The sequence below is a fragment of the Aquila chrysaetos genome, chromosome 12 (genome assembly GCF_900496995.4).
Source record: "Aquila chrysaetos chrysaetos chromosome 12, bAquChr1.4, whole genome shotgun sequence".
NCBI lineage: Eukaryota > Metazoa > Chordata > Aves > Accipitriformes > Accipitridae > Aquila > Aquila chrysaetos.
The window spans coordinates 23,911,001-23,925,566 of record NC_044015.1 but is presented as its reverse complement, the minus strand read 5'-3'; positions in this window follow the sequence as shown (position 1 = coordinate 23,925,566).

The following is a 14,566-nucleotide window of genomic DNA, read 5'->3' as shown; positions in this document are numbered from 1 at the left end:
ACACAGAATTCCCAGTTAAGCCTCAGTAGAGGCAACTCCCATGAAAAGCTAGGCCATGTAAGACAGAACAGTAACAGAAAAGGTGTAACATGCACTGACTTGGCATTCAGTGGGTGTGCAAAACCAAAGGAATATTCTAAAGACTGGGAGGCAGATGCAGAAAAGCAACAGAGGTAAAACATAAATCATACTGATGTATTATTTACTGTACAGCCTTTCCATTCACACATGCCTTTCCATTCTGCAGTTCACACATTATCCATTTTTGTATGCCAATGCTAAAACTTTCATATGTCTTAATGCCTAAGCAGTAAAAGTTATGTTGATTTATTACTACCTGTTAAGCTTCCTATCCAGCTATATCAACATTGAGTGTTGCTATTCTAGCGTGCAGGGTTTGTGTATAAGATAGAAATCAGCTGGCTGATTATACAAGTGCAGTGTTTGTCACTCACAATGTCAAAAGGTAAATGTGGTTTTACAATACCTTCTTATCTTCACCTTCAGTTCTATGACAACTTGAAGCTTACTGCATACTAAGAATAACTCAGAAAAACCTAAGAGAGATTACATGTGCTGAAGTGTCCAGGAATTCTGGACATATAATTAATGATAATATGAGACTAATGAAGAGAATGGAAAACTACAGAGAAGAATCTGAATTCTTCAAGATACTCAGTATAATGTGCACCTTTAAAAATATAATAAAGAATTTTATCCAATTTCTTTTGAAGGAAAGTCTGTGTTACATGAGCAAGTAATACAGGTTTTTTAACATTAAACAAAAGCTAAACATTAACTTATTGCAATGGTGCTGGACTTGCTTCTTACGCAGTTATCTGAAGCAGCAGCACCCACATACCGACCTAACTCAAATGCCATCACAAGAGAATTCATGGGAAATCTTCAGGGTTCACACACTCTCCCCACCATCGTATTAAATGCAGGGAGCCTCTGGCTAATGTTAATAATCACAAGACTTCTAATGTTCATAATCACAAGACTTCTCTTTCTCACAGCAGCTTTACTAACTTCTAGTCTGCCTACCATGGCTTCCCGGATTAGTGCTCTTACTCTTTGGATGTGTCTAAGAAATACTCTATGATCCTGGGCAGTACCGCAGTTTTAAAGTATTACAGCACCAGTAGGAGTGGAATGCCATAGTATTTGCCAGTTGCCGTGGTTTGTAACTACTTTTAAGAAATATATTTACACAATATACAACATGGCAATGATTTAAAATAAAACCACCTGCATTTCCTAAAATAAAGTCTACAAATATTTAGAGGTTTCTCTCTCTTAATATTACCCCACTCTCAAGGTGCTTGCTCAGAGATCTGTCTGGGAATCTGTTTTTATACAGACCCTACTTCCTTAGGAGGCCTGTCTTTCTGGAAGAGAATGAAGATCTGGGGACACATCCAACCTTTAGACCTAAACTTTCTCTTGTGTTCCCTTCAGAGTGAGATTCTATTTCCTTCCCCTCCTGCAAATTTCTGTGAACTCTGATTTAATCAGTATGTTACTTTAATTTTATCCTAATAGATTATTTCCTATCACATTCAAATTCTTATAAATGCTAATGCTTGTAGTGCATGAATAGGTGGAGCCATCTCTTACCCAGAAAGCAGACAAAGCCTGTTAAGGATTCCCTTGTGGCTTAACTTGTTATAAACAAATCATTCAGCTATTTGAGGAAACAGACTCTTCCAGCCAGCAGGTTTCATTTCTAAGGCTGTATTTACATGGTCACTCTAATCTCACATAAATCCACCCTGCTGCAGAAGCAGATGGTGTCACCTTCTTCTCTTGCTCTTGCTGTCGATACCTACCTTTTCCCTTGGGCTGGCACAACCATTTCTGTTGTATAAAGAACTAGATCAATGACCTGAACTAAAAACTAATCTTAATTCTTTTTTCCTCTGAGTTAGGTTAGAGGCAGTCCAATTCATTTCATCAGTAGCGTGTATTTATGCCAGAGTGAAGTGGCTGTTTGTAACCACTGAAACTTTTATCTTATTTAAACATATCTATATCAAAAATCATGTTTTAATACAGTCAGATAAATGACATAAATGTATGTGACTCATTTGTAGCTCTTGGCTGAGATTAGATCCAACTATTATTAAACCTTCAGAGATGCTTGGGGTACAAGTCTTTGCTTTGAGAGACACAATGTCTACTGTTTTTTCTGGTATATTGTTTAAATTCAAAATGTACTAGAAGACATCACAGTTAAAAGGTCTTAGTAACATAACATGTTGAGAGTAAATAGGTCTTCATAAATTCAGAATAGCAAGCTTTATATATTACAGTCCTTTATATGTTAGAGGACTGAGGAAACTCCAAAAATACTCTGCTCAGAAGAAAATATTTGAAGGTAGTTATTACCTCATTAATGGTCAATTGTAAGCAAATGCTAAACAACAGTTCACATTTGTGTTCTCATTGTTTCAAAGTCTACAAAGACAACACAGTTCAGATTCAATCAACCAATAAAATTAAGTTCCTTTGTATGTATTTGTCCTTTCAACTCTATTTCCTCTATTAATTGCTGGAGTTAGGAGATTCAAGAATTTTACGCAAGATTAATTGAGGTTATATGTTAAAATGCATGGTCAAAATACACTTGCTAGCATTAATCTATTTCTGGTTTTGAAATCATTTTATCATTTTCAGACAACTTACTTTTGCCTAATGATTTTTCAAATGTACCCAGCTTTCAACATGGTTATTTTGCTAAATTACGCAGGCTGTTCCCTTCTTTGAATTAGTGGCAAAATAAAGCTATAATCTAGTATGAGCTTCTGTTCACACTACTTGGAGTAAAATACTTGTTTGTTCTGTTTATCGTACGCTCATGGTAGTCATCTATTAAAAAAACCCAAACATTTTTATAATTGGAATGTTGGAGTCTTAATTCTTACTTATGGACTTTCCCATAAAGATAAATATAGTCTAGCTGGCATTTTCTTAATGCCCTACTGCCATTTCCCAAAACTTCTTACCCTTAGTTAGCACCTCCACCTTCCTCCTTACTTTATAAGGTAGCTCAGAGAGCTAGGAAACATCCAAGTTCTAGCCCACACTCTTTCAAAAATCCTGCTTAGGTTCTAAATACTGGATTCCAGTACTGAAGCTAGTAGGTGCTGACGTAAGAAAGTCAATGATGAGGAGATGTCAGCAGAATTCAGTTCAGAAAGAAGATGTTCATTTTTAACTCTTAAGGAAGTTTAGTATTGGAACAAATTACCTAGCAGGGTAGTACGTTTTTCAACACGTGGTGTACTTAATTAAGAGCTCTGACTTAAGCGCAATGCGGAAAACAGCTGCAATGGTTTAATGCATTGCTACCCCCAGCTGTCCTGCCATCCCTTCTGCCGGAGGACATTTCCACAACAGAACTGCTTCAGTTCACAGTCTAGCATATTTGCTTTAATTGCCTGTGTACATCAGGTCATGCTAGAACGCTGGACCGTGAACCTTAGCTAGTGATGTACAGATATGCCCTGCCTTCTGCCAGCTATGGTACTGAGAAGGAAAATGGGCAGAAGAGCAACTACAGGTAATGGAGCTGCTATGTGAAGCCCTTCCCTCTCTTGTTCTCTACTACTTACACTTACTCTCATGCTGTTCTCCCTCTTCTGCCATGCAACTGTTTGTGTAGCTGAATGTTTAACTGTTTGCTGAACCCAAATTAAAAATAACCTGGAAAAAGAAAAAAGCCACATCAGTTCTCTGGTTTGGTTCCGCATGCCACTGCGGACTGTCATTCACAAATGCAGGAGTAGCTTGGCATTTGGAAGAAGTGGCAGAAACAGGAACAGCTTAAAATTGGTTAAGAAGAAAAGCTCTGCAAATCTGTCCTAAAACTGATGTCTTCTTAAAATATATACTCCAGCCCAGTGATTTGCTGGGCAGAGTGAATGAATCATTGTGTTATGTAGGAATTTGAACTGATCATTCCTTCAGGCCTTAAATCATACATAAGTAAATCTGCTTCAGTTTGCAGGCTTTAATGAAGCTGAGAATCCGGTCCTGTGTGCAAGAATTAGTACAATGTACTGGCATGCCTTATCAAACAGTCTTCATGTTATTGGCAAAAAAATTACTCAAAATGTAACACTTTGTCTTACTTGTTTTGCTACATTTAAAACCTGTATACATGAAATGCAGAATTTTGTACTGAATTGTTAGAGGATTCTGACTGCACCCTGGAAAAGCAGTAACAATTAGCAGAAATCTTTAGGAAATGAGTATTCCCCTTTAGGAAACCTCTAATTGTAAGGATTATAAATTTGTAAGGTCTAAATCCTTTTTTTTTCTTCTTTTTGGTATTATCTTATTAAAATTGGTAATTCTGAGGTAATTTGTAATAAATGAACTTTCTTAAAAAGCTTATCACCCCTTATGAAGGAAGCACCAATGTATTGCTTAAAATCCAAGCTGTTTACTAACTATATGTAGAGTTGATCTACTGAAGTATTCACCATTGTTTTTTCTAGATAAAACAGTTTTCACTTCCCTTTAAATAACCAACAAAACAAACAGCCATACAGTTAAGTATATTCCTGGCACAGAGCAGATGCCTTTTTTTGATCCCTAGAGTAGGCAGTCTATTGAATGTGTATCAATTAATTCCTGTAGCCTACTTTCTATAAAGTACTGTATGATTGTTGATAGAAAATATCCCAGTAGGCATAAGGTATTAATTGGATTATTTTAAATTCATCAACTTCTAAATTTCTACAGTACTTAGCAGCAATTCTCACTAGAATTACTAGAATAAAGTAAAACTATTTTATAGTTAGAATGATTATTTTAGAGTTAAAAATGCTGTTTTAGGCAAAGTATGGAACTGCATACACACACAAATTTTCTTACATCATTAAAAATACCCAAGCAGAATAAATTCAGTAGTCTAAAATATATTCTTCAAGTTCTTCTCTATGTAATAGTACACATTTCTGAACAACAGATGTTTTTGATCCATCTATACAAAATAAATGAATGACAACGCAACAACTACTAGGTTACAGCATTTCTAAAGGTGTTTTTTTCCCTAATTGAATGACAAAAAGCAATTTGGAGCAGTAACAGTTTAAAACTCCTTAAGTAAATGATCAAGCTTATGCTAATATAGCATACAGTATTACATGTATGTATAAGCTTCATTTAACTTTGGGGAGGTAAGTATCACTGCAGTCATGGATTGACTACATCATATCAATATACTATAAAAGTATCTTGTCAAATTAGTCTTATGCCTGGTTCCTGCAATGCTCTGCAAGCCTGGCTCTGTGCAGTGCTGCAGCTCTCACTGACCGGTTCTGCCACAAGCTTTTTCAGCAACACTGAAGTTCAGAACAGAAGTTACTTTTCCCCTGCCTGCTCCCAGCTCATTTTATATCTGCATCACAGTCATCCCTGCTCCCACACCCCCCAATCTGGATAAAACTGTTTTGAGACAGTCTTATAACCTAGACAATCAATATTATTAATTTTTTTTTTTAATTAGAGGTTATTTTTAACCCAGACAGTTTCTGTGGTGAAATTCGCAGCACAGCTGAACAAAGTTTTTGCCTGCACTAAGGGTGCTTAGAGAGCACCTGAGAAGGATGTTATTGTAGGAACTTCTTAAACCAGCCCAACTGCTAAAGAAAATGCATAGTGGAACTGCAGCTAAAGTAATTTTGTTATTTGACAATACGGTATCTGTAAGAACATAGGCCTCAAAGATGTCTTTTAAGATTGCTCTGTATGAATCTACATCAGAAATCATGCTATGTGATTCTTTGCCTTTCCTTTAAAAGAAACCAAGGCTGCATTTTATGTACCATTAAGTCTATTAAAAATAGCTGTAATTTGTCTAAATATATAAAGAATAAACTATTGCAGTTAATTAAAGCATTTATTAGCTCAGAAGAAACACATTGAAAATATGTCTTTTGTGATAAACTGAATATATTCAGTGCTATTATGGTGAACAGTGCAACTGTTGTGCATGCACTGAGTTCTCTTTGTACTCTTTCCAAACAGAGTATTCAAATGACAACACCATCACACCCGGACAGAAGCTGTAGCAGATAAAGCATTTTCTTTTGACCAAGCAGCTAATCAGACCCTTTCTAGATCTTTAATATTACAAAGTAGTTGCACAAAAGGAGATTTAATCTGCAAACCCACATTTCCAACCTACAAAACCAATTTGGGTTTGGGATTTGGGATTATACCTGCAAAAAAAATTAGTAGTGGGTGAGGTAAACTGAACAGGTCTTTGAAGACATAGAGAGTCTTTGTTAGACTTTTGCACCTCTAATAAGGGTTAACTGGTAGCTGGTCAATGCAGTCGTATTTGGCACAGGTAGTGCGATTTCTCTGAAAATATTTCAGATGACTACAGATATTTATTTTCTATTTTGTCTTGATATGTACTAAATAACTTGTTATTGTTTAGGTCAACTTTGATGTGAGATTTGCAGAGTTTTCATTCAACTTTGTGACTGCCTCTATATACACTAACAAACAGACTTACTGTGTGCTGACATCCAAGCTGACCTTCTTTTACCTATGTTTTATCCCAGCTTCTTGTTCATATCCTGCTACTGCCCGCATAAAACCCCTTCTGTACACTATTGTTTGAACCTGGACTCATTTACACAACTGAGGATATAGGTTTATGTCCACTTTTACTTCAAGTCAAACTCTAACCACAACTATTGTTCCCCATCAGAAACTGATGGTTACAATTTGTTTTAATTTAAAATCAGAACAAAGTGGAAACCACACAATTTTTCCATCTCTTTTTTTTTTCTCATCCCTCTTCCTAGTCATCATGTATGATTCAAAGTGATTCTAAACAGAAGAAAATTACATATTCAGCCAGTGATTAATTTGTACTAAATTTGCTGTTTCTGATTAAAAATGTTTTTAAATAAGACCTCGATTTACAGGTCTAGCAAGTAAGAATGCCCATTTCATCACAGGGTATCCACTGGTAATTAAATCACACCAGTAATCTTATACAGCATTATATCTTTACTAGTATGATAGCACTGTCACAGACGTTTTACATCCCAGAACCTGCAGTAAATTAAAAAGTCCTTGGAGGCCATCGCTACCTGACCTCTTGGTCTTCTGAATTCCAGGAAGCGCAAAAGAAAACCAATTCTACTTTTAGCAATCACCTGTACGCTAGTGCAGTGTCTGGTTAACGCTTGCCTGCATTTCCTCCTATCCTTGGCAAGTATGGCTCTAGAATCGTTCCTACCTGAGAAATCTGAGACCGGTGGTAAAGGCCCTGAGAGAGGCAAACTGACAACAGACTGTTGTAACCTGAAGGAGAATTAAACTACAGCAAACTGACTTCTGAATTAGATAATCCTCACACATACTTAATACACTTTCCCTTTTGTGCATTGTCTTCATAAGTTTAGTTTGTCTCAGCTTTTTAGGGTGTTTTCATATGAGCAAGCCCTTTGAATGGGGTCTTTCTTATCCTGAAGTTGTCTTCACATCTGCTTATGGTGGGTCTGGTTATTGCCCTTTGCATTCCTCATAGGCAGGAGAATGGACTTTGATTCACTGTAATGGAGCACAGCACAGCCATTGGGACCCCTGTACGGCCATCAGCGCTGCCCAGGTTGGGAAAGCATGTGGTCCTCAATTCCAGTCAGGCTGAGGCCATCACACAACGCTTTTCAGTGTCAGTGAATTCACAGGGCCAGCATGTCTACTTGGCAGTCCTGCCTGGCAAACTTCTGCTTTCCCGACTCAAAAAGCAGCTCATCTGTCCCATAATCAGAAATATTTCAGTTGCTAGTTAATGAGCTGCCCACGACCATGGAACATGCATTTGGCCGTCTGAAAGAGAGATGTCAGTCCATGGGGTCAAACTGGAGGTCAGTTTATGTTTCCCTGTTGCCTTGTTGTAGCTATTTCATTCTATAACTGGAACAGAGGAAGAAATAAGCCTCTTCTCTTTTCTAAAATGAATATTTTTATCGCCTCTTCTGCTACCTTGGTTCTGTACACCCTCCTCAATGTATACATACTGTCAGCTCCGAGACTCATGAAGTTACTGCAAGCTGATCTGGCTGAAAATGAAGCCATTTTCATATGTACATGTATGTGTTATATATACATCTATGCATTAATGTTTTTCAGCTGGAGCAGTTGACTGACCTGCCACATCTGCATGGCTCCTGGCATAGCAGACAGCCACCACGGCAGGCCCCTGAGCACAAGTGAGTGCAACCTTAGATGGCAGCAGCTGCCGGACAAGTTTGGCTGGGTCAGGAAACTGTACCCTTGGCTACAACTGCAGAGAAGAGCCGGACTCGCAGCCCCTCGCTGGGGCTCGCCTCCCCACCCCCTCCTTCAGCCCAGGCCTCCCCTGCCTCTGTGAGGAGCTGGCTCAGGGGACTGAACCAGCAGAAAACCATTTACTACTGTTGTCGGGTTAGTCTATACTACTTAGTGTTATGAAGCAGGTCACTGTAATGTCAGAATTTACCGGACGGCAAACTGCTGTAAGTGTTAGCCGGATCCTGTCATGCTGCACTGTTCAAAAGTATTCTGTCTCCATCTTCATCAGATAAAGAGATGCTATTAGGGAAAAAAATAAGAGAAGTGAGGGACTTTCCATCTGAGTGGGACTTGGCAGGTCTGCTGAAAGCTTGTGAGAAGGCCCATACTGCATTCCAGGTGGTGGGAAAGCAGAAGGAATGCTGTACTAATTCTCCCTCCGGCCAGACTGATGTCCAGAACAGATTTTTCACCGCAGATGAAATGGCAATATTCCGCCATGTAACTGTGTCCTGAGGGGCCGTTAAACATTTCTTTACTTCAGTTTAAGAGTTAAGAGGTAAGTCTGGTCTGTACTGCTACAAAATTTAACCACACAAGAGCTGGAAATTCTGCTCTAGCAGACATTTTTACAGTCCACAAAGGAGCATAGATGCTGACGGACAAAACCTTGCCATAAAACTGTATGGTGCCACAGCCTTCAAGCAGTTATGATACAACCCATCACAATGTAGAATATTTGAGACTGCAATTAGTTCTGCAGATCCATAGAACATAGTTAAAATGAACGAATAAAATGCTTGCTTAGGCTTTAACTCTGAAATGCTGACTATGCATTTTAACTCTAGTCACTAGAGCTTCGGTAACTGCTTTCAGATCTGTGCTTAGAGAGTAGGGGAAGGAATGCATCACACCGGTGCATGACTGAATTCTCAGGGAGTTTGGGAACCAGAATCTCTTTCTGATCCAGGCAATTAACCAAAATTTCAAGTCTTGGCAGCTGTTTGTTTTCTGAAAGAAGGTGATTATATGACCATGGCAGCACAATGACAGTGCAGAGAGAGTAGTAAACCTCTCTGAAATTCCAACTCTGAGTAATAAGCTCATATTTTTATGCACTGGTCTCACAAGAAAAAGACAGGAAGAAAGATTACTCAGGACTACACTTGCATACCTTCACAAAATTCCCACTAGCTAGAATAGTAATAAGCTGCAGTTCTCTCACAGCTATTTTCTGGAGCTAAAATAATGCTACATATGCTTATAAGTCTTCAATATAGAAAAGACAGTATTCCCAGTAAGAACACAGTAACTCATACATAAGCATCCTGAACAAGGCCAAACCTAGCCAAGCACTTTTTTTTTTTCCTTCGGACCTCACTCGCTGTCTTCAGGTACAAAAAAAGCATTAGTATAACTGAGATAGATAGACACATACTCTCACAATAAAAGCCTTTCCCACTCTAGCTAGCATACTCAAAGATGTTGTAAATAATGTAGAAACACTATGTCTCAAGCTCTTACTATTTAAGTCCTTGAATATCTCAGTCTATCACAAGTTTTTTTTTCCCCACTGTTATACATATGTGAATTGAGGGATTGCTTCTTGTTCAGCCACTTCCAGCAAACAGAGAGATTTCAGCCATGGCAGGGTATGAACTGCGAATTAGGAATAACTAAGGTCTTATATTAGAATTATGTGAACATTTAATAGCTTGTAAGTGCTTTGTGAACTATAGAGCACCTGAAGAACTATCTACCTACCTACCAAAGACCACTCAGTCATACAAAATCCTGACTTACGTTTTACAAGTAATTTCAGAAAGGTTACACATCTGTAATAAAATTTTAAGTGAATCAAGTATTAAGGACTTTTTAAGTTGCAGCTTGTTTGACATTTTTTCAAGCATCTGAAGTGTCTGTTACTAGATGCAGAGCTAACACCCATAGTTTTTGGTTTTTTAGTCTTTGGTGCTATGAGTAATAGTGCCAGGGAAGGATTTAAAGTACAGTTAGATTGCTAATTGTTACTTTTTAGAAGGTAAACAACCTTCTAATGGTTTTCAAGTTTAAATGTGGCTTAGTTCAAAGGCTAATAAAGATTGTGATACAAACAGATCATATACTAACCCACTCAGTAATTGCTGTTTAATGCATGTGTTGCAGAAGCACTTTAGAGACTTAACAGTCAAAAATAGGACTGCAATACTCTCATAATATTCTATCTTCAAAAGTTACAAGCAGTAGATTGTTAATATTAAGGAGATAAGAATGAAGAAATAATTGCTTAGGATTAGTGGTGCAAATACGTTGTTTTTCTGTACATTTAATTTAACAGAAAAAAATAGTATTTGACTGGCTAAATTGGGTCAACAATGACCACGATAGTGAACACATTTAAAAGGATATTTACAGTTTAAGATTCATCAAGCAAGATCCTGACATTCACAAGAAGATGATGGAGTACAGGACAGGTTTTTACAGGATTTCCTGAACTCTGAGAAGATAAAAAAGATGGGAATGGCAAAGTTCTTGTACTAGAAAAAAAGGGTTTCTGTGTGAAGAGCAGTATCAGAGTACCTTACAGCCAGTAATATTATTTTCCTCGGTATTGTTGATACATGAGAATGAAAAATTATTCATATTCCTGTCTGTCTATAAAAATATGTAAAGATGTCTATTTTAAAATGTTTTCAGTGCTATCTTTAGTATATATCTTTAGTATACAGATAGAATTACTGTAATTTTATGATAACAACTGTTAGCTAGTTGTAAGACAATTAATACAAATTTCTTTATATCTTAAAACACCACTTACCTATTTTTTAAATTTTGAAATTGAAGATTCTTTTCTAAGTTGAGCCATAATAAATGCAGCACATGTGCATTGTCTCACTAATTATTATGTTTATGTAAAAAAAGATGTACCATATTTATCTTGATTTAACATAGGAAGATCCCAGGTGAGCTTCCTCACTGTTCCCCTGGTTAAACAATGCACAGAAAATGGCCTGGGATCTAATTTTCCTTCCTTACTGAACTGTGGTCATGACAACCATCTGTACAAGGATAAGCTTTACAGTATTGTCTTGTTCAAGGGTATCATTTTGACGTTGTGTGATACAATAAGGTAATGGAAAATAATACTGTGCAGCAGTTGGTGCTCTCGTCTACATATACTGCTGACTTATGCTTTTGGGTTTTGTGTGTTTTGCTTTGCTTGTTTAATATTTATGTGGCCATTGTAGCAAGGAAAGTATATAAACATAACACCAGCCTTTAAAAAATATGTTAACATTTGAGAGAAGGGCCCTTGGCTAAGGGAAATGCCACTGTTTCTGACTCTTCAAATTTATCCATCTCTACCAGGTATCAGGGAATTTATATTTTGAATATGAAACTTAATTTTTCTCTGCTGTGCCAGCAAGGCAAGATACAATTTTAAAAAGCCAAGGCTTTGCTTTTGCATGTCTTTATGGCAAGAGCTTGTCTCATGTTATGTGGACAAATATAAACAGAGGTAAAGACAGTGCTAGGCTGTTATTCTTTAGCTCCTTTCTGAAATCAGCTATTTATGAGATGACATGGAATAAAGCTGAACATATCTAGTATTAAGCAGAATCTGTTAGATAATCAAAGACTATTCTTTTCCTGAAACTTCTATACAAGAAAGCCCTTACTGATATTGGAGGGAAAGTAATTTAATTTGGCTTTGGTCACTCTGTGCCTCGAAGTACATACATAATATGTCTGGAATTCAAAACACAACAGGAGAGATTGGTTAAACTGTATGTTCAAATACTTTTGAGGTTATTAGCGGAAGACAAAAAAGAAAGTAAGGCGGGAAAGCTCATTCTAAAGTCATGACATACAGTCTTGCCATATGTTAACAGAGGAAATAACTGGTTGTTTACTACGAGCACTGAGTAGAAAGCAAAGACTCTAGCTTGCTCCAAATCAGATTAATCATACATGTCTCGTAGTAGAGTAATGGGAATTATGGAAAGAGTGTTTAAAGTAGCTTTTTTACTATTGCTGTTGATTTCTTTGCCCCACATATGCCAGTGATTAACAAGGATCCTCCTTCTGCTGCAAATATAGGTTTGCTGATTTGAGCATTTTGACTTGAAAACCATTTATAAAGAATCATTTGCACATTTCCAGTAAGATCCCCAATCCTGTAATAATCTGGTCGGGTTGGGCAAAGGAACAGTGAAAGTGACTCTTCCAGTGCAAATTTCTCCTCCTAGAGTACAAATTGTTGAACTTAAGTCACCCTGTGTCTACATATACCTCAGCCATTTGACTGACTTGGTCTAGCAGATGGATCGGATGGGTAGGAGTCACACAGTCATGGCTCTAGAAAGGGGCTTCCTGTCAGATGGAGATTCAGTTACCTGCTAGACTGATTAAAAAAGGATGTTATAGTACCAGTTACTAAATTAAGGTGGTGGGGGGCGAGATGTGTATGTGGGAGGTACATGGCTTGGAATTTTTCTAGCTATCAGTAATAGCTGGCCTTAAAGGATACAGGGTTTTAAATGGTTTTATTTGCTGTTTGGCTATGAGGTCATATTGTACTTCTCGGATATTATGGGAGAAAGATATTATGTAGAATCTAGCTTGTGGGATAATACTGATACAGTCTGCTGTTTGTGATAATAAAGCTAATGGTAACATGCTTTGGGGGGTGCATTCTGGCCTAACTAGTGCAATCCCTGTAACAGCAATCTAATCAGTTTATCAAACCCTAATTATTGTTATATAACGTAGGGATTTCTAGTTTCTTTTTGTGCTGCCCTCAGATAACGCTAGTGCAGCAGGAACTCCTAGCTTTGTGACAAGTAGTACTTTATGGATAGGATGTGGCCACGCAGCTCTGCAATTCTGCAATGGGGTTATGCAAACTGCTTTTGGGAACAATATTCTAAGGACAAGGAGGGTAAAGCTAGCATGTGTCTTGCTGGTCAGGAGCTTTTGTGTTGGGTTTGTGGGTTTTTTTTGGTGCTGGTGGTGAAAAAGTTTACATTATAGGGGAGTGATTCTACTTAGACAAGTTTTGATTTAAGTAGTTTGAAAGATACAGCAGGACAAGGCTGGTAAGACCCTCCAAGTACGACACTAAAAAAAGTAAGTTGTGAGGGAGCCAATTACTGATGTTCAATCATGTTTATTCTGTTGCTGACTAGGAAGTTTGCTTTTTAACTTAGCTGAACACTGGTTCTCGCACGACTGTTGTGATTAAAAAGTAAAAACCTGCATGCAGGTATATCTCAGATTGAGTGCCATTTTCTTCCTCCTGCTGGTGACCCTTCTTTGCCTTTAGCACTAGCGGTACCTGACTGCTGTTCGCAGTATGTGAAAATCTGCCAAGAGCAGCCAGGGGCCCTTGTGTTTTGCAAACCTGTTTTTAGCAGTAAACCATCATGATTACTGAACAGTGTCTAGTTAGCACATACAGGGGAGAACTATCCCCTAAAACTTGTATTTAAAAGAACTGTGAACAAGAGATTTTGATCATAAATATTGCTTTATTCTGATGTAACCAGGAGTTGGCCAGACAAGGCTGTACTCTGCTGCTCTGCCCAGGCTTCCCTCCCCGGGATGGCAAACCGATCCAGCGTCTTATTTTCAGTGGCTTATCCTGTGAGGGAAGAAGTCTGTGAGACCTTGGGCAGCACGAGCTGGACAGAGCTGGGAATTGGAAATTCACCCTCCACTCCACTGAACTCAGCCACTCCCTGAATTGTCTGTTACACCAGTTGGTGAGATCTGATCTAGTAAGTATTTGCATTTCAATATTGCGCCGAGTAACCGCCCTTATGTGGTTAGGGCAAGCTTTGTAACATATGCCACCACTGTATTGGGCAATCGCTGCTTTTAATCACGGGGGCTACGGGACTGGTCCAATCCTACAGTCTAAGAAACTATTCTCAAAACCAAGCCATTCTCAGTGACAGAAAGTGAAAAGCCTGTTTCACTTAACTAAGACAGCTACCACTACAAACAGAAACCAAGGTTTAGCTCATCTCCTAAAATGGCAGTATCCTGGTGACTGTCACCGCACAGGAGCACTCTGTTCAGCCCGCTGCCCCGTGCCCTTGGTACCAACGAACTGGCGGCAGCAGCCTCCGGTACCTGGGCCGGGCCGGGCCGGGCCGGGCCTCGCCGGCCACGAAGCCGGGGTCCCCTCCTGCCCTCCCTGGATCATTCTAGATGCCAGGGGCGACTCCCACCGAGGCGGGGAGTTGCGCCGCGG